The 26,610-nt window shown below is 44.3% G+C and overlaps 1 protein-coding gene across 12 annotated transcripts in view; it reads left to right on the top strand.

Annotated features, from left to right (window-relative positions):
- The window catches only part of LOC310669839 (putative G-protein coupled receptor 34), a 334,470-nt gene that overhangs the window by 139,599 nt on the left and 168,261 nt on the right, over window positions 1-26,610 (top strand). For 5 of the 12 annotated variants that reach the window (XM_083424272.1, XM_083424270.1, XM_083424269.1 and 2 more), the window contains one exon: window positions 6,443-6,590. The exons of 3 other annotated variants lie outside the window; for them this stretch is intronic. The gene's annotated coding sequence lies outside the window, so the exon portion shown is untranslated. Of the gene's footprint in view, window positions 1-1,794; window positions 1,908-2,470; window positions 2,723-5,675; window positions 6,023-6,442; window positions 6,591-26,610 lie in introns of those variants that run through there. 4 more of the 12 variants (XM_083424273.1, XM_083424262.1, XM_083424267.1 and 1 more) reach the window with 3 other exon arrangements.

The following is a 26,610-nucleotide window of genomic DNA, read 5'->3' as shown; positions in this document are numbered from 1 at the left end:
TGCTGACCCAGAGCAGCTGCAGAGGAGCAGGAACTTTTGTCACTAGGGGGCACAAGTCTCTAGAAATCTTAAGGGCTGCCTTTCACCAGCATCTTAGTTCTCCTTAGTCCTTGAAGTGCAGCAGCCTGCCTGACCCTGGAGAGAGACTTTCTGCAGTGCAGCTATGCTGTCCATATCCTGCGTATGCTTACTTGGAATTGAGTCCTGAAGTGCTCAGTGGGATGTACTGCCTTGTCAAATGTGCCCAGGAAGTAAGCTGGCATGTGCTCCTGGGTGGCATGGCTCTCAATATTTGGCTGCTGCTGGGCTCTCCATGGCTGAACTGGGAAGTGGGAACTCTCCTGCCTGGACTTTTCTGTTGACCTGACTAAGATGGTTTGAGTTTTCATCTGGCATTATATTTCTCCCTCCCTTGCAGGGTTGGAGTGACCATGTTCTGAGGCAACACGTGCAGCTTGTCTTCACCAGCAGTGTATAGGAATGTCAGAGGAGCCTTCTGCACCAGGTCAAAGGGGGACCATCTAGTTGAGCATCCTGTTCCCACCGTGACCACCAAGATGTCAGCCAAAGACACAGGGCTGCTCTGTGCATGGGCAGAGCTAATGCACAGGGAAGAAGCCTCCCTGCCCGTCAGCACTGCTTGCATGGGCAGGACAGGCGTGCTTCTCAATCCCAGCTGCTGCAAACTGCAGGACGGGAGAGTTGCTCTTGTGCTCCTGTCCTGTTTGTGAGTTTCCCTTAAGGAGCACCCGGGTGGCCACTGTGAACAGGATGATGGAGTAGAGGGGCCAGTGGCCAGATCCAGTAGACTCTCTTATCTGCTCTGAATCTTCCTGCATTGGTTCCTGCATGAGTTCTGGTGTTATGAGAGATGGAGAAAAACACTTTTCCTACCCACTTTCTGCAAGTCTTGCAGGATTTTAGAACCTCTGGTTCCATTGCCTCTAACTTGCTTTTCCTCTAAACTTCAAAGTTCTGAAAGCTGCATATTTTCCTCCTAGGGGAGTTGTTCCATTGATACGGCTGATCTTACGAAAACGTCCTGCTTGCATTCCCTTATGGACCTGGCGGCAAAGCAAGCGTTTTGCTCTGTTGGGTTAAAGGTGCTATTTGAAAACATTTCCCCTCTTTTCTCCTAGATTTTTTTCCTTTCAAAGTGCAATAATGCCATTTTTTTCACATACACCCTGTGTTGGACCTTTGCCAATATAGTGCCACCCCCCCCCCCGAGATGTTTTGGGCTACACCAGGTTGGCGAAGCCTTCTCTAGAACCTGGGTTTGGCTGAGTTCATCAATGGTCAGTGGTTTGAATAGCCAAATAGAACTTCCTGTTGAAGGAGCAGTCTACCTCTGAATACCAACTGCTGGGGAGCCACTTAAGAACATCCAGGGGGATCAGGTTAGTCCTTGATGGAAGCAGGGTGCTGGACTAGATACACCTTGGCTCTGACAGAGAAGACATGCTCTTTTGAGCAGAGGCCTCACTGTGCAGCAGCTTTCACCAAGTTTGTGTCCTTTAGATGTTTGATTGCAACTCCCACAAGGCCCATCATGTTGACTGGACCTGCTGAGAGTTGTTCAAAAAATATGAAGTGTGACATATTCTCCCTGGTCTCTCCCAGCAAATTCTTCCTGATGTTTAGTCTGAATCTACTTTCATGTACCTTGAAGCCATTGATTTGAGTCCTACCCCCCAGAACAGGAGAAAACAAGCTCGCTCCATCTTCCATGTGGCAGCCCTTCAGATATTTGAAGATGGCTATCATATCTATTTCAAATTTCCTCTTTTCCAGGCTAGACATACCCAGCTGTTTCAACCGTTCCTCATAAGTCTTGGTTTCTAGACCCTTGATCATCTTGGTTGCCCGCCTTGGCACAGGTTCCAGCTAGACACTAGATGGCGAGGGTGAGCTCATGGCAAATTCAATATATTTTTCAAAACACTTTAAAAAAGTATTTTCTTTTTTAACTTTTTATTTTCAATGTTTCAAAAAGAAAAAACACAATTTTTTACACACACACAGACAGACAAACATGCTTACATTACATCACACTCCATATCAGTACCTTTATGGTGTTCCCCCGGACTTCCCTCCACCCCTCCCTTGGCTTCCAAAATTTATCTTCCTTTTTAAACTGCATCTAATTGCATTTTTCCAAATTATTGCGCTTCATTTTTATCCTTTGTTATTTTAAATTACAAGTGCTATGTCAATCCAGCCAACATTTTAAAATGTTGACAGTGTTCTTTAATATATTCTTTAGAGGTATGTCATTCTTTAGTAAATTGGTTAAACTCTTGGTGCCTGATTTTCCCGGTCCGCCTTGCCATCTCCGCATAGTCCATCATCTTCATTATCCATTCTCCTTTCGATGGGGCTCGCTCTTCTTTATTAGTGGGTTTTTTTATGTGTATCTAGATTCCACCTTAGAGCTTTTCCAATATTCCTCTTTTACTTTGCCAAAGCGCCCCAAGCCTCTGAGCACCCTAGGTTCTGCCTCTCCCTTTAGAGGACAGGCTCTGTGCTAGCCAAACGTTTCCTGGCGTTCTTCTCACAGGACTGTATTTGCAGGGATGTATCCCAAGACGCCTGATGCAGCGCTTCTGGAAGATGGAGGGGAACTCCCAAGCCATGGCCTGTTCCATCATGAAGCTGCTCTTCCCATCGGCCGGTATGGAGTTGAGATTCCTGGCTATCCCGAATGCAGTGGCCTTCCCAGGTAGGTGGCATTGTGGCATTGTGGGTCTTCTTCCAGGCAGGTGGAGCTTCTGCTGAGAAGTCCTAAGGCAGGCCGGCCTTCCAGCTGGGGTTGGGCACATGAGGCTGGGTATCTTCAGAGGGTCAGGAAGGACACACATTCCCATCCTTCTTCCTGACTTACTGAAATGTGGCAAAACTGTAAATATTTTTTAATGTCTTTCTTTTTAAAGATTTCTTGGTTTAAAAAAGTATGTGCAATGTTTCTTTTTTCAAGTTACATTTTCTGCAGGTCAGTTTCATTTGTACTTTTAAAATGTATTTTTAGTAAAGATTTTCTTGATTTACAAACGTACGTGCAATGTCTCTGTCTCATATCCCCCCTCCCCGATAACACATTTCCCCCCCCCATTTGTTGAGACATTAGGAAGAATAGGGGGAAAGAGGTGGAGGAGGGGAAAGATGAGTGGGGGTGAGGTGGGGTGATTCTATTTTACTTAATATATGTGGGGTTTTGTGTCAGCGTTGCTTGTGCAGGTTCTTTGCTGTTCGCTTGTCTTCCTTTGGTGCTGAGAGAGGTTGGGGTTGGCCTAGGGTGTGGCTGTTCATTTGTGGTTGGCTGTGGCGGTCTTTGTTTTCATGGGGTGGGTGGGTGTTTTGGATCAGGTTAGCCATATTGATTTGTATTCTTTTGGTGGATTTTGTCATTGTCTTGTTGGGCTATGTATGTGATAAAGGGGAGCCATACCTGGGTGAAGGCATCTTCTATTTGTCCTTGTGTCAGTTTCAGTTTATTGGTTAATTTTTTTTAATAAGGCGGTTTCCCGTACTATTTGGTACCATTGGTCCATACTTATTCCTGACAGGTCTCACCAGGTTATGATGTTTCTGGCTGCTGAGAATAGGTGGGTTATGAGTTCTTCGTGATTTGAGTGGGCATTGTTGTCTTGGAAGATGTTTAGTAGGGCCAGTTCTGGGGTGATTTCTAATACTTGCTTAGTTATTTTACATGTTTCTCATATGATTTTTGTACAGAAGAGTTGGATTTGGGGGCATTCCCACCACATGTGGAGGTATGTGCCTGGGGAGGTGCACCCTCTCCAGCATTTTGGTGAATTACCTGAGCTTATTAGCGCTAATTTTCTTGGTGTTAGGTACCACCTGTAGGTGAGTTTCAGAATGAGTACTTTCCTTTTCTTTGATATGGATTTAAAGCAGGGTTTAGACCATGTTCTGGTCCACTGAGTGGGGTTAATGTCATAGGAGGTTTTTGGGGATGGTTTTTGAAGGTTGTCAGGGGCCTGGTTGCTGCTGATTTTACTACTGGATTGTTTAAGAGGGCATGTAGTTGGTGGTGTGTTAACCAGGGCATTTGGGCGTCTTCTAGTTTGTCTTGTATTTCTTGTGTTGGCAAGGGTTTGCCATTTTTATAGAGGTTGTTTAGGTGATATAAGCCTTTTGTTTGACAGGTTTTTATCTGGAGGTTTTGTGCTGTGTGATGGAATAATGGGTGTTGTGGCAGGGGAATTAGTGGGATGGGGTTGGGGGCAGTTTGACTATCTCTGCTTTCCATGCTTTAAGCATGGTCTGTGTGTAGCTGTTAAGTATTGTGGGAATTTTCCTTAGTTTTTTTGGAATTGGGTATGCTGTGGTGCAGGTATTTTCAATTGTGTCTCTCTCCAGGTGTACCCACTGTTTTGTTTCATCTTCTAGTATATATGGGATTATGTAGCATACTTGGCTGGCAATGAATGTTGGGGATTCCCCATCGTCCCTCTGTGGAGGGGAGGTGCAGGTATTTGGGGCTTATTCTTGGTTTTTTGTTTGGAATAGGTAGGTTAGTTTTGGGAGGGTGATCATTTTGATCATGGTTATTTTGTCTGAGAGGTCACGGGTGGCGCTGTGGGTTAAACCACAGAGCCTAGGACTTGCCAATCGGAAGGTCGGCGGTTCGAATCCCCGCGACGGGGTGAGCTCCCATTGCTCGGTCCCTGCTCCTGCCAACCTAGCAGTTTGAAAGCACGTCAAAGTGCAAGTAGATAAATAGGTACCACTCTGGTAGGAAGGTAAACGGCGTTTCTATGTGCTGCTCTGGTTTGCCAGAAGCGGCTTAGTCATGTTGGCCACATGACCTGGAAGCTGTACGCTGGCTCCCTCGGCCAGTAAAGCGAGATGAGCGCCGCAACCCTAGAGTCAGTCATGACTGGACCTAATGGTCAGGGATCCCTTTACCCTTTACCTATTTTGTCTGAGAGAGTGAAGTTGATGTTGTTCCATCTCTTTAGGTCTTTGTTAATTTGCCGCCAACAAGGGGTTGTAATTGTGAAGGTATACTTTATTGAGGTTTCTGGTTCTTTGTACCGTATGGTATCTGAACTTGGTGTGGCAAAGTTTTATCTTGGTGACGTTAGCGAGGCCTTTTGGTGTGTGGGAAGCACATAGCTTCCGACTATGCAAAATTTACCTGTAGGCCCAACACCATTGCAAATGTGTTGAGTTCTCTGATTAAGGAGGTTGCTGTGTTTATGGGGTCTGGTGCTGTCATCTGCAAAGAGTCCTAATTTGTAGGTTTTGCCTTTTATTTCCACTCCCTTGATCTCTGTGGCTGCTCGGATTCAGATTGCTAAAGGTTCCAGAGCCAGGATGAATAAGAAGAAAGACCGTGGGAATCCTTGTTTTGTGCCTTTTTGGATTGCTATGGTATTAGAGTCCCTATTGTTAGTCCTCCATATTGCTGAGGCTTGGGAGTATATTTGATTGAGGATTTGCAGGAAGTTGGGGCCAAATTTCACGTTAGTACTGCTAATAGGTATTTCCACTCTAAGCAATCCAAAGCATTGAGGATGTTTAGGGACATAATTGTCAGTGGGCGTTTAGTTGCCGTGCTGTGTTCAATCAAGTTCAGTAGTTTCCTGATGGGGCCTGTTATATTGCAACCAGGGGCAAAGCCAGTCTGGTCTGGGCTACTAACTTGTGTAGGAAAATTTTTAGGCGGTTGGCCAAGTTTGATGTGAATATATTGTCGTCTTGGTTTATTAATGAGACTGGGCGGTCTGATTCTACTTTGAGGCTGTCTTTAAGTGGTTTTGGGATGGAGACTATTTTGGAGTAGGTCCATGTTTTGGGGATGGGCCCCCCTTTTATGATACCATTGAATAGGCAGGTCATGTAGGGCATCAGGGGTTCTTTGAATTTCCTATAGAATTCTTCTGTAAAGCCATCTGGTCCTGTAGCTTTGTGTGGCTTCAGGTTTTTGAGGACCATATCTATTTCCTCTTGGGTGATAGGACTGTCTATGAATTCCCATTCCTCATAAGTTAAGGTAGGCATGCTCAGTCCTGGTGTTTATATATGAAGTGATGCATTTTCCTTTGATGAGGTTTCCCAATTTATGCCATACAGACATAATTACATGTAATGTAATTGCTTTTAAGCTATGTTGCTTATCTACAGTATAGGGTGATTCCCTGCCAACCCGTCCGAGTTGCCCTGTGTCTCTCACCTTGTATTGTCTATCGAACCAATAGAGTTGTGCTGTCCTAGAGTGTGGTGGGTGGGGGAGTAGGGGGTTAGAATTAGATTTGGGTTAAAGAGTGGGCGGGGGGATAGATTGCAGAAAATATCCTCTATGTAGTCATATAGGTTTTTATTTGGGGTTTCTTGTTCCGTCTGGCATTTAGCTGTTTGGTCCTTGGTCTCAGCTGGTGTGGAGGGCCTTGTTTTCACAGGACTGTATTCCCAGGTATGTATCCCAAGACACCTGATGCGCTACTTCTGGAAGATGGAGGGGCAATACCCAGCCATGGCCTGGTCGATCATGGAGCTGCTCTTCCCATCGGCCAGTATGGAGTTGAAGTTGCTTGCCACCCAGAATGCAGTGGCCCTCCGAGGTAGGTGGCATTGTGGGTCTTCTTCCAGGAGGGTGGAGCTTCTGCTGAGAAGTCCTAAGGCCTTCCAGATGGGGTTAGGCATATGAGGCTGGGTATCTTCAGAGGGTCAAGAAGTACACACACACACCCATCCTTCTTCCTGAGTTTCTGAAATGTGGTGAAACTATTAATATGAGAGCCTAGCAAAATGAGTAATTCCTTTTTAACTAGGCCGTCGTCTTTTAACCAACTGTGGACTTCTAAAGTGGGCGGGATGTGGGATTCCTTTCAATTTCCCCCAAACATTTACTATATACTGATTTGAAAGAATAATATTCAATCTAGGTCAAAATCGATAGAACATCATAAATGTAGAAGTAATGGTCCAGGGGCCATACTATATAGTATTATCTGAAAGTCAACTTGATTTATTTATCTGGTTATCAAAGCAAACACTGCTGTTTTAGTGCAGGAACTCACATTGTGCGCCCTCTGAATGAAGGGGGGGGGGTTTGACCTGTTTATGGTTCAGTAATGTGAACAGTTCTAGTCCATGTCTTACTAAACACATAACAATGTGCTGTACAAATTAATTGAAACAATGAATTTCGTACAATAGTTTATTGTACAAAACTCACACAGAGATGTACAAAACTCACAGACATGTACATTATTAACAGATATGACCACCGCTATTTTAAAGCAGCATTTGAACACGGTTTGCCACGGAGTCTACTTATTTCGAACGGTTACTGTTGATTTTCGGATCCCTGTACCACACTTGAATCAGCGCCTGAATGAGTTTCTCCATAGTCATACAGTCTAAAGCACAGAGGAGACTTTTGCATATAGCCCACGAATTCTCAATGGGATTTACGTCCATGGAATTCCCTGCCCAATCAAGTACCTGTATTTGCTGCTCTGCTATGAATTTCTTCCCCACTTTTGATGTGTGACAGGGGGCTAGGTCCTGCTCCAGTATCCCAGTACCGCCAGGATACTACTTTTGCAGCTCTGGAGTAACTCTTTCATAGTACCATTGGTGGGACATATTTTCAGGATAGAGCCCTACAATGACCAACATTTAAAATTGGCTTGGCAACCTGTGATTATACTTCTATGTGGTATTTTGATGATGCTTATATTAGTGTGTATTTTATACTATTATATTCAAGTTAAACATTTGTATGGAAAAACAGGGAAAAGAAATTTTCCTCAGAGAGGGAAGGAGGAACAGATTAGCTAAGCATGGAAGAGGTAACCGTGTTAGACCAAGGGTGGAGTTTATGGGCAATCTATCCGGAAGACATTTGTATTTCGAGGAGTTAGTGATCTGACATGCTTACCCTTCCTGCCTTCTCTTCCTTCTCCCTCTCTGTATCCTGAGCCGTGAATCAGGAGATTTTTAATGCTGGATGTTTTTAGATATGCTGTAAGCCCCCCAGAGTCTCTTGGGAAAGCCATCCCAATGGGTGGGGTATAAAGATGTTGATGATGATTTATTTATACATATAGCTGATGTGCATACAGAAGCTGTGCAAAAACGTCCAATGTTTATATTTTTATAAGATGAATACTGCAATCACAGTTGCAAACCCTTTATTTTTGCATGGTGCCTAGTCACTGATCTAAGTGACAGCGGATGGCCGTATAGGAGCTACTGCTGGATCACACTGGGTTGATGGCATTCACTGTGCCATAAACTATTAATTTTTTTAAAAAATGACCCCCCCCCCCAATGTGGGGTCGAATTTAGTTCACAAGAATGGTCAATTTCAACCCAGTGCTTTTCATAACCAAGGGGAATAGTGAATAGAGAAATGAGAGCCGGTTTCAGCCTTGCCAGCCCATTGAACAAGGCACCTACATAGGTGAAGAGCCACATCCACACCACAAACCTCAGGGATTTCACTAAAAACACTTTGAGAAGGAGCCCTAAGATATGGCAATAGCTGTTGGAAAAGTTACAAATCACTGCACATTGTCTTTGTCATTGTCTTTTGTTAGCCATCTTTTATCAGGCCATCAGCTGCAGGGTCATACACTGAAAATATTTTTCTATGTTCCTATATTGGGACAAAAAAGAGAGAGGCACTAGCGGGTTTTTTAAACAAAGTAAACAGCTAATATTATTGTCCCTTGGTAAAACCTAGTTAGCCCATGATTTCTTAGACCAAAAAAGCACTAGAAACCAACATTTGTAAGGGCAGTACAGAATTGACCAAGTGTGAAGGCTGGAGCACTTAGAAGTGATGCACACAAAATGTAAGCCACAAAGAGCAACGTGAAGGTGTTTCCATGCGATGGCTACCTTTGTGCCGCAAGGTATAATGTGCATATCAGTTGGCATTCCAAACCATTCTGCTCCATGGCACGGCACAGCCTGAGAAAGGCTGGCAGTATCACCAAGATGGCTGGGCAGCCGAGTTAATACAACAACCACTACCAAGCCAGCAGCACCCCCTGTATGGCAATTATGTGTGCCAGCTGTCACGATCCCATTTCTCAGAAGCAGTCATGATGAATACAGTGCAAAGTCTCTGAGGTTTATGAGGCTCGTGCTGATCCGCTGCCTAGGCTTTAAGTTGCACCTCACTGGGTGGCAGCCTATGTCTTTTCTGTCGCATTGCCCCTCCTAGGCAGCATGGAAACCATGTGATTCAGCTTGGACTGGATGACAGAGTAGTGGAATTCCCTCTCCTTGTTCAGTTTGTGGAAATAGTCTGTCCTGTGGCTGGCAGCATAGCCTATGGACCTCAGGGAAGTCAGCGAGCCCATAGAGCTTGCCCAGGAGAACTGGGAAGACAGTGAAGAAAGCGACTGAGCGCTAGATGAAGTTGAAGTGGCCTTCCGAGAAATGGGAGATACTTCTTTAGATAGCAGCCTCTGAACATAAAACCTAGTTAAGGGCACATGACTTGTGGGGTTGAGGTTTGCACTTCACCCTGGGGTTGTAGCTTGGACATTTGCTGAGGGGTCAAGAGGTGAGGAATTTGAGTCTGGTCCTTCCACAGGTTGGGAAGAAGAAGGTGGGAGGCTGTCCCCAATCTGAGAACAGGACAGCGCTTCCTTCTCTTACCTCCTCGTTCACCGCCCCCTTATAACATGCAGTGAATCTTCCCTCCACAGCCTTTCCCAGTCATTTTGATATTTCTACGGGATATTTCTACAAGTCCTCAGCAGTGATCTATGTGTTCTGAGGTGTGCATCCTCAGAAAACGTTGAGCGTTTTAAGTGAGACAAAAGTTATTTGATGGCAGGGTATGAATTGTGGAGGAGATTATACATTTTAGATAGATATTTTCCTTTAGGCTGGGTTAGAGTTCTCTTTAGTTTTGATATTTCTCCAGGAATCCCTATTTTCCTTGTCTTTCATTCAGTTGTAAGTATTGGAGCCAGCCTGTCAAATATATATGGATTTCAAAGTCCTTTCCTCTTAATTTATTAATTTCCCCTTCTAATAATATTTTATATGTTCCCCGATTTCCCTTCATGTTTTTCTTCTTAACGGCAAAGGCTTTGATGTGTGAAATGCACCAAGGGCTTGTAGATTCCAGGAGATACTTATATTTTATCCATGGTTTATATAAGGTCTGAGTTGTGTGGCTGTAGCTTTCTGCATGCAGTCCATATATTTGCAAAACATGGCGTTTATACGGTTCATAGTCTAGCGCGTGGGACAAAGGAAGATGGCCCATGAGATTCGCCAACTCCCCACCAATCAACACCCTCAGAATAGACATATACAGTCTTGAGGGGAGCTCCAGTTCCCAGCAGGTTAGTTCGAATAAAGTCAGATAGCTCAGGACATGCATGGGGGGGGGGGGGTTATATGCAGGGAAATGACGTAAGTCAAAATCCCTCAGGGTAAACTCACGTGTAATGCTCCTTGGAACCACATCTTGTGGCTCTTGGCCATAGCTGTGCCTTGGGGCAGGGCGATAACTTGGGGCTTGTCCATCTGGACGCTGAGATTCCTGCCCTTCGTAAAAGCGTCTGGGATGCTGCCCGTACCCCTTCTCTTCCTTGTACCACCGAACTGGCCCGCGGGGCTTCCAAGACCTTTCTGGCAAGTAAACCCAGGCTGCACTAGGCAGTCGATACATCGTTGATCGGCGACTTTCATGGGGTGGGCTCTCTGGCTCTCAATAGTCGTCCTCTGCCTGAACCTCCCTTGGTCATTGCGGTGGTCCCTTGTAGTCATACTCCTCCCGTCTAGTCTGTGGGGCTGCAACAATGGAGTGACCCACTTGGGGATACTTTTCCCGACATAGGAATCCTCCCGGGGTACAACCCGGCACCCACTCGATTGCTTGGCCAGGCGAAAGCTCCATTCCCCTCGGCTGGGCCATCGGCTCTGAACTTGACTTGAGGGGTTGAGGTTGCGCTTCACCCTGGGTTTAACTTGGGACTTTAGTTGTTTTGCAAACTCCTTTCCCCCAAAATTCTTGTAGCTTCCCCGTAACAAAAACCCAACGGGGGATGTTGACCCCATCAATATTGGGGGGATTGAGCCCCCATGACCAGGATTCAACCCAGATGGGAATGCATTTTATTATCTGTGTTTTACAATATTTATATTTATTTTTTAAAAATATATATATATTATTTTCAATGCAAAATCATAACAAAAATTACATACATTAAATCCAAAATAATACTGTACAAACAAGAAAGAAAAACAAAACATACAAAAAAGAAAGAAAAACAAAGTAAAAAACAAGACAAAAAGCATACATCTACAAATAAAACCATATCATTGTTCTAATCTAATCAATACATATACACATATTGTCTTCCTTCCTTTGTTCTAAGACCTCAGAATTTTTACTCTTACTGTATTGTGTCTAATGTAGATTACTTCCATATTTGTACTTTTTAACACCATATTTCTTTTTCTTTAACCCTGTATTCATTAAATACCAATATGCTTACTCCAGAACAGTGTTTTTTCATATACTCTTTAGCACATCCCCGTTCTTTTAATAATTTCTGGTCCGATTGTCCCCATATGAATGCTGTGTGTCTCGCCAGATTTATATATGCACAAAATTTAATTTGCCATTCTTTCATTGATGGAATTTTTCTCCCTTTCCAGTTTTTTGCTATAAGCATCCTGGCAGCTGTCATTGCATAAAAGAATACTTTCCTTTGATTGTCGGAAATATCGTTTGTGATTATACCTAAAAGGAATGTCTCCTGTTTTTTTCCTGAAAAATATTTTGAACATCTTTTTGATTTCCTCATAAATTTCATTCCAGAATTGTTTAATAGGTCAGCATTCCCACCACATTTGAAACGTTGTTCCTATTTCTTTTTTGCATCTCCAACAGGTATTTGATTTTAATTTGTAAATTTTAGCCAATTTTACTGGAGTTAAGTACCATTGGTACACCATTTTCATGAACTTTTCTGTGATTGTATAACATGCCGTAAACTTAATATCCCATTTCCATAATTTATCCCATTGGTCCAGCCGAATTACATATCCTATATCGCATGCCCATTTAGTGATATTCTTTTACTTCTTCATCCTTTAAGTCCCATTCTAATAATAAATTATACATTTTGGATATATTCTTTTTTGAGTTTTGTAATAATACTTTTTGTAATATTGATTCTTCTTTTTCAAATCCTATTGGTTTATCCTGATTGAATATTTGGGCAATTTGGTGATATTGCAACCATGTGGTGCAGTATTGGGTCACCTCTTCGTATGGTCTTAGTTTTAATTGGCCCTGTCCCTCTTTTAGGAGCTGCTGGTATGTTGTCATTCTTCCTATCGTATTTTTCTTTTTAACCGATATTACTTCTAATGGTGAGACCCACCATGCGGTTTTCGGTTCTAACAGCCTTCTATGTCTCACCCAGACCTTATATAATGAATTTCTAATTACATGACTTAGAAATTCTTTATGTACCACCACTTTGTTGTAAATTAGATAGGCATGCCAACCGTATCTGTTGTTCCATCCCTCCAAGTCTAAAATGTCATTATTATCTAACTTAATCCAGTCTCTGATCCAACTAAAGCATGCTGCATCATAATATATTCTCAGGCCTTCCACATCTGTCGCATGTCCCGCTCCGCTACCTATGGTGTGTGTCTTGCAGCTGATGGTGGATGTCATTTGCTTCCCCATAACAACAACCCAATAGGGGATATTGGCCCCCTCAATATTGGGGGGATTGAGCCCCCATGGCCAGGATTCTACCCAGATGGGAATGAATTTAATTATCTGTATTTTCCAATAAGTCTTGTAGCTTCCTCACCGCTATCGTCTCCACCAGTTTGCCCCGTTTTTTTTGGGGGGGTGGGGGTTAACATTCCAACTTCTCCTCCATCTTTGCCTCGCTGGCCAGTCCCATTTCCTTGACACTGTGTGGTCAAGTTTCTCAATGTGGCCTAGATGTGTTCATCTACATCTGTCGTATGTCCCACTTGGCTACCTGTGCCCTGAGCCAAATTAATTGTTTGGTCCCATAGGCTGGCTTAAGATGTGGTTTTAAAAAACCTGTGGATTTTGCTCTAGTTTGCTCTAGTTAGAGTTGCCAATCATTCTGGTTCTTTCCTCTTGGTGAAAATTTGTTTATTTGTTTGGAAACCTGTTATGGTGAGAGGAATAAATATAATAAAGAAGGGAGAAATCAATTTTGGTGTAGAAAAGCCCAAAAAACTGTGCAAAACCCTGTAATTCTATATTAGAAAAATAGTACCATTGAAGTAGCAAATATTTCCACTGACTGTAAAACTTGGTTAACGACACATGGCTTAGGGGGTTGAGGTTTGCGCTTCATCCTGGTGATTTAGTTTAGACCTTTGCTATTGCATTTCTGAGGGGAAGAGGGGGAGAGAAGAAGCAGGGGAATAAAGGGTTGTATATAAGAGTAACAGAATGCTTGTGCAACCAGTCAAGCAATAAAGAAAATTCTGCTGCAAACAGTGAGAAGCACACCAGAGAAGCAGAAAAAGGCAAAAGAAGTGTGTGGGAGAAACCTCTAATAGTTTCTCCTAGGGTTGACCTCCGTTACTGGCAAGTAGGCGGGCGTGATGTTAGGAGCCATTGTTGTGAGTGTAGTTGCTTGCATTGCCTTATTCCGCCTGTCAGTGACCATCTGGTAGAGGGTGGGAACGAACCACCCCCAAACCAAGCTGCATCAGAATGAGGGATTATGGTTTGCCAAGGAGAGACAGGACAAACCATTCCTTGGACATCTGCCAGGATCCTGGAGGAGTCACTCCCCCCACCAGTGCTCTTCCAGTAGGGGAGAGGACAAAAGAGCTTAGTGGATCCTTGGGGGGGGGGAGTTGTAGGGGTTCCCAAAACCTCTAGCTGTCTTTCGAATGGACAGTGTTGAATATGAATGCTGGTCTGCGAGATCACTATCAATAGTTGTTATTTTTTCCTCATTCAGTGGGGCTTGAAAATAGTTGTGAAAAATCACATCTAAAAAAAACTAAAAAGAAAAAGAAAAGTATTTATTTGGATTTTCATTCTCTCTGCAAAAGGAAAGGAGAGGCAGTACTTCATCTTGTCCTATCATTAGAGAGGTTCATTCAGGGATTAATTAACAAAAACCAGGAGGGTGCTCTGCTTAGAAAGCAGCAAAGAGCTGGCTGCTCCATCCCTTCCCACTGCTGCTGCTGCTGCTGCTGCTGCTAATGGAGGTTTGGAGGAAAATGGGCCGAGTTCTGGGATTCGTCAGGTGGCAGCTGCCATACCGCCAGATTCCCCCTGTCCTCTGTACTCTGCCGGTCCACGAGGCAATCTGCAGAGGGGTGATTTCCACAGTCCCCGACCATCACAGACCCCCTTCCTCTATGCCAGGGAAATAAAATTGCAGGAGTTCCCAGTTTCTGTACGTACATCAGCAATAGGTACGCTTCAGTCCTTTCTACACTAAAACGGATTCTCTTTCAAACATGCCATCAGGTGGTACAGGCACACAGCTCATACCCGCCCTTAATGAACTTTTCAGCTACTTCAACCACTCCACTTTTTCGCGATCAGCATGTTCTTTTCACTCATTTTCTACAACTAGATGAAATCCATGCTACTCTCGCATCAGATATATATATATATATATATATATATATATATATATATATATATATATGATTAATCCGAAAGTCTATATATCTAGCAGGGTATCCTCTCCCCTCTTTTCTGCAGCAAGATTGAACAAGGCATCAACATAGGTGAACACCCACACTACAAACTTTTTTTTTTTGTACTAAGCTTTCCATTTTGTCAGAATGCATCTCTTGTAACTTCAATAATGGAAAGCGTTCTGGGGTTACCAATCTTGTCATATTCCTCTTCATCTTCCTCCTCTTCATCTCAATATTTCAGTGGTTCTTCCTCTCCCCCCCCCCCTTTTGAGAAAAGGTCTGGGTCATCTGAAAAATCTACCTGCAAGACAGAAGCCACTGGCTTCTTGTGTAGCTTGTCTTTAGCTTCCTCTGGCTTCTTTTTTTTCTGTACTAAGCTTTTCCAAAACCAGCAGCAGAAGCAGAAGCAGGACGGGATGGAGCAGCCAGCTCTTTGCTGCTTTCCAAGCAGAGCACCCTTTCTGGCTGTTAGGATCCCCTCCTCTTTTTTGTTTTTTAATCCCTGATTGCACCTCCCTAATGACTGTGCCAGATCATCTTTTCAGGCTAGGGCCCTACCATGACCAACATTTTAAATTTATATTAGTGTGTATTTTATATGTTAAAGTTAAACATTTGTATGGGGAAAAGGTATAGGTTTTTTTACTCAGAGAGGGAAGGAGGAACAGATTAGCTAAGCATGGAAGAGGTAACCATGTTGGACCAAGGGGTGGAGTTTATGGGCAATCTAAACCCTTCCTTCAAACCCAACGCAACAGCAGCCAACCAGGTGTTTTTTTCTGAAGGGAAAGGTGCACCCCATCAGCCCCAAAGAGGGCAGCAGCCTTGAAGCTAATCAAAGGGTGCAAAATCACGGAACCACCTAAAGCAAGGACCTTTTTTACCGCTGCCTTATTCACGCACTTTATGGCCTGCTTGGTGGTAGTTTGTCTAGGCATTGGTTCCCAACTAGCTGCGCCTGACCTCAGCAGGGCAGCACTGACGACTGGGCCCCACCATATCGTCAGTAGAGGTAAACATCGTGGGGGAGCAATGAACCAGGATCAGACTCAAGCTCACCCCAAATGCTCCTAGGGACTCATGCATGGCCCTACCCCTCGAAAGGGGTTGACAAAAGCATGGTGAATCCCTGGATACCTTTAACGGAATACCTTTGCGCATTGGAGGGAACAGGTTCTCCAACACACACACCCCAGACCACCTTGAACCAATGCTTTAAAATATTTGGAGTCCAGGGAGAGCTGCCATCAACTCATCCAAGTCCTCTTGCATGCAGGAATGCAAGCTTATGCTGGAGGAAGACAGCAAATCATTTTTGCCCAGCTGCACCACCAGCGCTGTGGGAGGACCTGCACAGGTCACACTCGACCGCACCAAAGGAAGGAACTCCTCCCAAAGCATTCCCCATCTGGACATCCAGGATACGTTCACATGGGCAGGAAGACCGAGATGGCGCCCCAGTCAAGACTCATCAGCGCGCTTGCCAGTCCAATGTACAATGCTGTGGCCAACAATCCAAATGCGCACAGCTGCTCCTATGAAAAAAGGAAATAACGAACAGGCATCAGCACAGACATCATTGGTGACGCTTCCTGACGTAACCCTTGTCAGCGTCAGACTTCCAATGACCCATATTCACAATCCTGTCTACTGACAGGCCCCAGTGCGCAGCCTTTGTAGCAGCACCTATTCGGAAGGAATGAGGCGTGTTCAGCGGTAGGCAAGCCGCAATAACTGGCGCACGACGCAAGCAAATTGATGCCTGGCTAACGGGAACCCATTTTTGTGCACTAGAAGCGGGCCAGCCCCCAGGGGAACAAAAAGCCAAATATTTCTGGTATCCATAACCATGCAAAGGGCCCTCCTCACCTATGGCCAGAAGCCTGATGGTGGCACTCCTTCCCACTAGGTCTGTCTTAGAGCTCCTGACTCTAATGAGAAGCTCCAAAGCAGGTAAGGAAAAGTCCCGAAGCAATAAGCCTCCATACTCTCTACCCTGTTCTGGCTCCAACACAATTTCCCCAACCCTCAGTGCACCAAAAATGCAATGGAATACTGAAAGGAGTCTCGCCTTGAACTTTAACCAGCAGACAAGTCTTAATTTGTTGTGGAGACTCCATAGGTAAAAATTGACCAGCTTCCTGCTCACTGTCCTATGAAGTTGGAGCCTATTCCAACCTTCCAAGGCCCCACACATGACAAACTTTTTAGAAGAGTCTCTGAAAAATAAAGTTTCACTATAACAGACATTTCAGTGGACTGAATTCTGATAGTTGTAACAACGCATCCAATCTGCAGCAGATGGGCCAAATACTGTAGGGCCTTCTCAGAGGATGGGGGCAAGTTCCTTTGAATGACCGAGGACTGCCAGCTAAAGGCTAAGAAAACAGTCCAAGCCTTCTCATAAGAGCTAAAAGCAGAAGGGGAAATGGAAGCTGCTACTCCCTGTAATTACTAATTGCTGTCAAAGTGCCACAAGTGGTCCGGAAAAGTCCGGCAATAGCTGGGTGTTTGGAGCCCAGGATCTGAAGCGCTCCATCTGAAAATGGGATAGTGTGTCAGCGATATCATTAGAGTATCCTGTAATCAGGTGAGCAGAAAGCACAATATTAAACCTTAAGCAGCGCAGCTCGAAAGTGTGAGTGGAGGGGCAGAGGCTCTGTTGGAGCGTGAGGACTGTTTTGCCAAGATGCTCACCACTGCCTGGTTATCAGACCAAAAGCAGATCCGACGGTCACTGAACTCCTCGGTCCAGATGTGAACTGCTACTACAATGGGGAAAACTCAAGAAAAGTTAGGTCACATGATTGCCTCACCACACCAGGCTTGAGGCCATGGCTTTGCACACCAGCAGCCCCTGAAATAAAAACCAAAGGCCAAAGATCCAGCAGCATCAGCGTGAACCTGAAAATCACTGTGCAGGTTCAAGGTACCCTGCCAAGGTGAACTACTATTGCATTCACTTAGGAATTGCAACCACTGCATGAGATCCGCCTTCACCTCGCTTGGTAAGCATGCATGAAGGCAAGGGGACCTCGGGCCGCAGGCAGCCTGGCCAAGCGGGAATGGAAGGGAGGGCCTGGGGCAACCACTATGTATGGAAGATTAATTAAATGACCCAGCAAGATCGGATCTGATGAAGCATCACTTGCTTCAGAGGAAGTATTACAAAATAATTTTCTTCAAGGCAGACAGCTTCTCCATAGGCAAGTGGCATGTTTGAGCAACGATATCCACCTGGATCCCTAAACACGTTAAAAGGACCCTCGGTCTAATCTGCTGCCAACGGGACACCCAGCTCCTCAGTGAGGGAATAAAAGGCGTCCACTAAGACTACGCAGTTGCTGGTGTCACATGATCCAGCCAGGAGAATAATCAAGATAATGGGTCACCCCAGTGAACCAGACTTAACTCGCAAAGCCCAATGAAGGATAGTGCTAAAGGACTCAAATATAATAAGCGCCATCCAAATGAAAGCCCAACCACTTAAAATCTTGAGGGTGAACTGGCAATAACCTAAAAGCTGATTCAGTAACGCCTTTTGCCCACAAGGCCCCTCTTCCAGTCTCTTTTTGATAAGCTTAACCGTCTGATCCAGGGATGTGTATTTCAGGGAATAAAGTTCTGATGGGATGGCGTCATTCACGGGGGTCTTTGGGATGCAATAAATAATGGATCAGACAGAAATCACATGGGGCTTTCTTAGGGACAATCCCCAATGGGGATAAATGCAAGTCGAGAATGAAAGGAGAATCGAAGGGGTCCAGCCATACGCCTCAATGCAAGCTTCTTCCAATCTGCTTTCTGGCTACCCCAGGTAGCTCTCTAACCGACTTTAGATTTGCTGTATTCCAGGCCACAGGCCACGGGAGTCCTAAAATATTGGGAAACCCTTCCCACAAGTACAAAACAGCTGACCAATCTGTATAAGCTTCCAGCCAGGCTTACAAGGGAGATGATCTTATGAGAGTATGGGCAAGAGGTATTGAATTCTAGCTTATCAGCTCCAGCCCTGCTTGGGCAGGGGGCATTTTTGGCTTGCTGCTTTGAGCCCCCTTCTCCACCACAAAAAGGGGTGCCTGTCTAATACAGCAAGCAGTGGCCGAATGATACCCAGAGCACCTAACACAAAGATGCATATATTTACAGGGCTGATGCTGGCAAGAACCGCTAATGAAGTCCCAACAAAGCTGCTGCCAAGCCAGCTTCCTGTATACCTACTTCATTTTCTATCGCTCAGGGAATTTCCATTTGAAATGTGGAGCCATTTCAGCAGTCCACACGTCTGCGTCCCTACAATCCCAACAAGTTGTGGGGATCTTGGCAACCAGGATTCTAACATTCCATCATGGCGATCGCCTCTCTACCTTAGGTGGAGCTGAAAGGCCTGGGATGGGCTCACTCTGACCCCTGTAGAGGTCCAAGGTGACATCTGAATCGCATCTGAGCTCTGGGACGATTTACCTGACAATGAAGTACAGTAGAATCACCCTGCTCTTCTTTGCCCTCCTCCTGGATCACCTCCTCAGATGACGTTTCCTTCTGGAAGAAGGTGCCCGGGGCCTCAGCAAATCATCCTCTGCAGGAGAGGGAACCTCTGGAGGCATCTGCGAAGGCCCCACCATAATCTGCAAAGACAGTGTGTGTCCGTTTGTGTGTGTGTTTTCCTTGTACGGACATTGCAGCCTGCAACTTCCTCCCTTTATTCGCACCTCCAGTGGACACCAATCAACCCTAGAGTGCCACTCCTATGCTGTAAAGAAAATTCTGGAACCCTTTTAAAAGCTTCCAGGAACTTTCATCTGTTTCTTAAAGAATGTTTTCCTAACAGCCCCCCCTCATTTGAACAGAAATACAGTATTATAAACATATATAAAAGTATCGACACATCATGCAACACAATTCCCAGCTTGTGACCAGTTGTGCTTGTTGTTCCATTCAAGCAACTCAATTATTGTGTTTCTTTCACTTAACAAAAAACTTCCATCACTGGTTCTCTAGACCAAGATAGTTGTTTGCTGGTCCTAAATATTTTACTTTGAACTGTTTCCTTAATAGTTCTGCAAATTCGTTTTCCCCAAGAATTCATGTAGCTGCCCCATCACTATCGCCTCCACCAGTTTGTCCCAAATGGGGGGGGGGGTATTAACATTCTAATTTCTCCTCCATTTTGCCTTGCTAGCCAGTCCCATTTCCTTGGCACTGGTCCCATAGGCTGGCTTAAGATGTGATTTAAAAAACCAGGATTTTGCTCTAGTTTGCTCTTGCTTAAAAGTTGTTTATTTATTTGGAAACCTTTTATGATGAGAGTTGTAGGGCAAGGAGGAGTAAATGGGGAGCATAAGCAGCCTGGGAAGACAGACAACCACACCCGCCCACCATGTTCCAGCCCAAGTTCTCAGTTGCAAACACCTTTTTCTTGTATGTTGTCTTGTTTCTGATCCAAGTGACAGCAGACGGCTGCATAGGAGCTGCTGCTGGATCACACTGGGTTGATGCCCTTTCTGGAATTGCACACTTCCCGGTGGTGGCCAGTGTTCCAAAAGTAGGCACTGACTGGCAGTTCAGTGAAATACTTGCAGGCCACTTCAGAAGTGTCTTGACAGGAGTTCTTTAATTGCAGGGTTTGAGTTTTGTGGCTGTAGAAAGAGGGAGAAGTGTACATATAGCTGATGTATGTACAGAAACTGTGGGAAAACCTGCAAATTATATTTTAAAAAGAACAATAGTACAATTGCAGTAGCAAAGATTTGCACTGACTGTAGAACTTTACTTGAGGGGTTGAGGTTTGCGCTTCACCCCTGGGTTTAACTTGGGACTTTTGCCAGTGCATTTCTGAGATTCTTGATCACAAGAATGGTCAATTTCCACCTGGTGCTTTTCATTAAGAAGGGGAATAGTGAAGAGCAGAATCAGAGCCAGTTGCAGCAGTGTCAGACCATTGAACAAGGCACCAAGGTGGTGAACACCCACAGTATAAACTATTTTAAAACTTTGTTTACTTTTTAAATTTTTGTTGGTACCACAATACTTTTATTATTACTACTACCACCATCATTTTAAAGGGAAACCCTTCCAGTCAATTGGTCCTTTAGTCATACCTGCCACAGCAGTATCAATTTTGATATACAAAAGTGCCAAACACACTGAGAATATGTTAAGTTTGCAAAATCATATAAAAAGCCTGGAATACAGAAAATCCATTCATATGCAGCTTGTACAGTCATACAGCTTCCAATAAGTTTGGTATGCCTACTTTCCATTTGCAGCATTGAACATTCGTTCCTTTATCATCAGCTCCAATTTAACTGCATCATCAGCAAACTTTCTGATTCCATCAGACAACTTTTTCACAGCCATTTGGTCCTCATTTTGCAGCCAACGGAATGTCTTCTCATTTGTACTAAGCTTTTCATTTTGTCAGAATGCATCTCTTGTAACTTCAATAATGGAAAGCATTCTGTGGTTACCAATCTTGTCGTACTCCTCTTCATCTCAATATTCCAGCGGTTCTTCGCATTCCCCCCAGAAAAGGTCTGGGTCATCCGAAAAATTTACCTGTAAGACAGAAGTCACTGGCTTCTTATGTGGCCTGTCTCTGTGTTCTAAGGTGTGCATCCTCAGAAGAGGTTGAGCACTTTAAGTGACACAAAAGTTCTTTTATGGCAGGGTGTGAATTGTGGCGGAGATTATACATTTTAGATAGATATTTTCCTTTAGGCTGGATGAGATTTCCCTTTAGTTTTGATATTTCTCCAGCAAACCCTATTTTCCTTGTCTTTCATTCAGTTGGAAGTATTGGAGCCAGCCTGTGAAATATATATAGATTTCAAAGCCTTTTTCTCTTAATTTATTAATTTCTCCCTCTAATAACATTTTATATGTTGCCCAATTTCCCTTCATGTTTTTCTTCTTAACACCAAATGCTTCAATGGGTGAAATGCACCAAGCAGTTGTAGGTTCCAGGAGATATTTATATTTCATCCATGGTTTATATAAGACCTGAGTTGTGTAGCTGCATCTTCTGTTTTGCGCCATAGGCTGTATTTAGATGTGGTGATTATTGCTTTGGTTTTCCTGATTATTCTGTTAGGGCTTCTGTCCCCCCCCCCCCCATGTTTCTTTCACACTACATTACTTGTTGTTCCATGGAACTGTGTTTTTTTTCATCTTTTACAACGGAAATGGGGCTGCTGCATTTGGAAATATGCCCTACTTGGTCATATGGCAGAAATGGTTGGAGCCGCATTGTATTAAAGTTTAAGACTCGCCTGCAAGGAGCACTCTGAATGTTCTGCCATTTTTCTTGTCTTTGGGGATGTCATTAGATACAGTAGGGTTGAGCAAGATAATAGCCCGGAATCTTTCACAAAGAACTTGTTTTGCCATGGAACTGTGTTTTTTCCATCTTTTACAAAGGAAATAGGGCTGCTGCATTTGGAAATATGCCCTACTTGGTCATATGGCAGAAATGGTTGGAGCCGCATTGTATTAAACTCTGAATGTTCTGCCATTTTTCTTGTCTTTGGGGATGTCATTAGATATTTGGCCGAAAGATTTCATGAGGTGATCTACAGCAGGGTTGGGCAGGATAATAGCCCGAAATCTTTTACAAAGAACTTGTTTTGCCATGGAACTGTGTTTTTTTCCATCATTTACAAAGGAAATGGGGCTGCTGCAGTTGGAAAGATGCCTTACTTGGTCATATGGCACAAGTGGTTGGAGCCCCATGGTCTTAAAGTTTAAGACATGCCTGCAAGGAGGTGTGGGCCAGCTCTGACACAGAGCACTCTGCATTTTCTGCCATTTGGGGGCAATCAAACTGCAGAATCTGAACTACACACGGGCTGATAGCCCGGTAATGCACTATTGATTGGTGGAGCCGCATTGTATTAAAGTTTAAGACTCGCCTGCAAGGAGCACTCTGAATGTTCTGCCATTGGGGGGCAATCAAACTGCAGAATCTGAACTACACACGGGCTGATAGCCCGGTAATGCACCATTGAATTTTTCTCCAAAAATCTGTGGGCCTGGTGTGATACAATATCAAATTTCATTGGACAACATTGCTTTTCACACATGCATGCTTCTCTTCCCCCCTTAAAATGGAAGCAAATAAATAAAGAGGAGGAGGGGAGGTTATCTCTGCTGCTGTTTCCTAACAAATATTCTCAATTGCTAAATCATGGTTTGATTTTTTGTTAGCTGCTTTGAGCTTTTCAGAAGGAAAGGAGAGGGAAAGTACAACTAACTTTGTTTAGAATGCGGAGTGGAACGGCTGAAGTGAAAGTGATGGCTTGGCTGGCAGGTTTCACCATGCTACCTGTCTGTAGTGTTTCTGTAGGCATGTTTGGTGGTCTTTCCCCGGCAGCCGTTTTGAATTCCTTTCTGGGATCTTCTAAATGCACAGTGCAGAAACATGTATATTAAGCACAATGAATAGCAGATGGATCTAGGAATTGGGAGGTTAGCAGCAGCAGTAGCAGCAGCAGCAGAGATTCATTTCACAGCTCATTAAATAAGCACGGTGTTTTTTTCTTCCTTTTTTTCTCCAAAAATAAGTAAAGATAAGGGAGGAGGGGAAGTTATCTGTGCTCCTGCTGTTGGCCCCCTCAATATTGGGGGGATTGAGCCCCCATGGCCAGGATTCAACACAGATGGGAATGTATTTAATTATCTGTGTTTTCCAATAATTCTTGTAGCTTCCCCACCGCTATCATCTCCACCAACACAGGTGAACAGCTACACTATAAATTATTTTTTTGTACTAAGCTTTTGATTTTGTCAGAATGCATTACTTGTAACTTAAATAATGGAAAGCATTCTGTGGTTACCAATCTTGTCGTACTCCTCTTCTTTCTCCTCCTCTTCATCTCAATATTCCAGAGGTTCTTCCTCTCCCCCTCTCCCTTTTGAGAAAAGGTCTGGGTCATCTGAAAAACTTACCTGCAAGACAGAAGTCACTGGCTTGTTGTGCAGCCTGTCCTTTTAGCTTCCTCTGTCCCTATGTGTTCTGAGGTGTGCATCCTCAGAAAAGGTTGAACACTTTAAGTGAGACAAAAGTTCTTTGATGGCAGGGTGTGAATTGTGGCGGAGATTATACATTTTAGATAGATATTTTCCTTTAGGCTGGATTAGATTTCCCTTTACTTTTGATATTTCTCCAGCAAACCCAAAACCAGCAGCAGAAGCAGGACAAGACGGAGCAGCCAGCTCTTTGCTCCTTTCCAAACAGAGCACCCTTTCTGGCTGTTAGGATCCCCTCCTCTTTTTTGTTAATTAATCCCTGAAGGGACCTCCCTAATGACTGTGCCAGTTGTAGCACAACCTTTCACTTCTCTCCTCTTGCAGACAGAATGAAAAATCCAGATAAATGTGCTTGGGATTCTTCAAGCCCAGAGTGTGGCTCTTGTGGATCACTTGCTGGCTGATTCCAGGGGCTGCAGATGGTGTCATTGTACCTCCTGAAGGAGGCGTTCCAGGCTGAGAGGAATGCAAATGCACCCTCAGCAAATGTGGAGTTGTTGAAGTAACTGAAAAGTTCAGTGCTGGCAGGGTTTGAGTTGTGTGGCTGCAGCTATCTGATGGGGTGTTTGCGAGGGATTCAATCCGCTTGTAGAAAAGGCATGAGAAAGTACCGGTACATGAAGATTGTGGAAAAACTTGGAATGTGTCATAATGCAAAGTACAAGCTAAGAAGAGTCCCTCAGGATATTCAGGATTGAACCACACGCCATTGGTGGGACATCTTTTCAGCATAGAATCCTACCATGACCAACAGTTTAAATTTGGTTTGGCATCCTGTGATAATACTGGTTTTTTTTTTTGGTATTTTGATGTTGCTTATATTAGTGTATATTTTATATGTTAAAGTTAAACATTTGTATGGGGAAAAGGTATAGGTTTTTTTACTCAGAGAGGGAAGGAGGAACAGATTAGCTAAGCATGGAAGAGGTAACCATGTTGGACCAAGGGTGGAGTTTATGGGCAATCTATCCGGAAGACATTTGTATTTCGAGGAGTTAGTGGTCTGACATGGTTACCCTTCCTGCCTTCTCTTTCTTCTCCCTCTCCCTCTCCAGAGCCGTGTATCAGGAGATTTTTAATGCTGGATGTTTTTAGATATGCTGTAAGCCCCCCAGAGTCCCTTGGGAAAGCCATCCCAATGGGTGGGGTATAAAGATGTTGGTGATGATTTATTTATACATATAGCTGATGTCCATACAGAAACTGCAAAAACTTGCAATGTTTATATTTTAAAAGGTGAATACTATAATCACAGTTGCAAACCCTTTCTTTTGCATGGCGCCTAGTCACTGATCTAAGTGACAGCAGACTTCTGTATAGGAGCTACTGTGGATCACACTAGGTTGATGGCATTCACAACCCAATATTTTTTAAAAACAAGGTGTTTATACGGTTCATAGTCTAGCGCGTGGGACAAAGGAAGATGGCCCATGAGATCCTCCAACTCCCCACCAATCAACGCCCTCAGAATAGACATATACAGTCTTGAGGGGAGCTCCAGTTCCCGGCAGGTTAGTTCTAATAAAGTCAGATAGCTCAGGACATGCATGGGGGGGGGGGGGTTACATGCAGGGAAATGACGTAAGTCAAAATCCCTCAGGGTAAACTCACGTGTAATGCTCCTTGGAACCACATCTTGTGGCTCTTGGCCATAGCTGTATCTTGGGGCAGGGCGATAACTCGGAGCTCTTCCATCTGGACGCTGAGATTCCTGCCCTTCGTAAGAGCGTCTGGGATGCTGCCCGTACCCCTCCTCTTCCTCATACCACCGAACTGGCCCGCGGGGCTTCCAAGACCTTTCTGGCGAGTAAACCCAGGCTGCACTAGGCAGTCGATACATCGTTGATCGGCAACTTTCCTGGGGTGGGCGCTCCAGCTCTCGATAGTCGTCCTCTTCCCAAACCTCCCTTGGTCATCGCGGTGGTCCCTTGTAGTCATACTCCTCCTGTCTAGTCCGCAGGGCTGCATCAATGGAGTGACCCACACGGGGATACTTTTCCCGACATAGGAATCCTCCCTGGGTACAATCCGGCACCCACTCGATTGCTTGGCCAGGCGAAAGCTCCATTCCCCTCGGCTGGGCCATCGGCTCTGAACTTGACTTGAGGGGTTGAGGTTGCGCTTCACCCTGGGTTTAACTTGGGACTTTAGTTGTTTTGCAAACTCCTTTCCCCCAAAATTCTTGTAGCTTCCCCATAACAAAAACCCAACGGGGGATGTTGGCCCCATCAATATTGGGAGGATTGAGCCCCCCATGGCCAGGATTCAACCCAGAGGGGAATGCATTTTATTATCTGTGTTTTCCAATAATTCTTGTAGCTTCCCCACCGCTATTGTCTCCACCAGTTTGCCCCAGATTTGGAGGGGGGAGGGTAATTTATTATATACATAATTTGCTTTCAGACTGCACTTCAAATGTGCAAAAGCATACACTCTGACAGCACCAGGGGAAAAAAAAGGTTAACAGTTTTTACCTGATTTGTCACATTGTGTTAAACACAATGAGCTTCACAAAAAACAGAATATGGAATCTAGAAGCATCCTAAGTTATATGCTAGCACTTGATTGTAGTACTCTGACTCAACAAAAGAAATAGAAATCCAACATAGGCATCACAATTAATTTACGAGTCTCTTCAAGACTTTATTTTCTTTCCAGTGTTTTGGTCTCCTGCTATATATGTAGAAATACACTTTGGGTAATTAAATTCACAGAAAGCCAAAGCCAAATAAAAATTAGTTATGCTGGGGAAAAATCGGGGGCTTATAGAAAATAAGATTTTCTACATAGCTTCCCGACTGCTATCGTCTCAACCAGTTTGCCCCAGATTTGGAGGGGGGTATTAACATTCCATTGTCTCCTCCACCTTTCTTCCTCTTCTGCCCCTTTTGAGAAAAGGTC

This window comes from Podarcis tiliguerta (genome assembly GCF_965153285.1).
Source record: "Podarcis tiliguerta genome assembly, chromosome: Z".
Lineage (NCBI taxonomy): Eukaryota > Metazoa > Chordata > Lepidosauria > Squamata > Lacertidae > Podarcis > Podarcis tiliguerta.
This window is presented reverse-complemented; position numbering and strand designations above follow the sequence as displayed.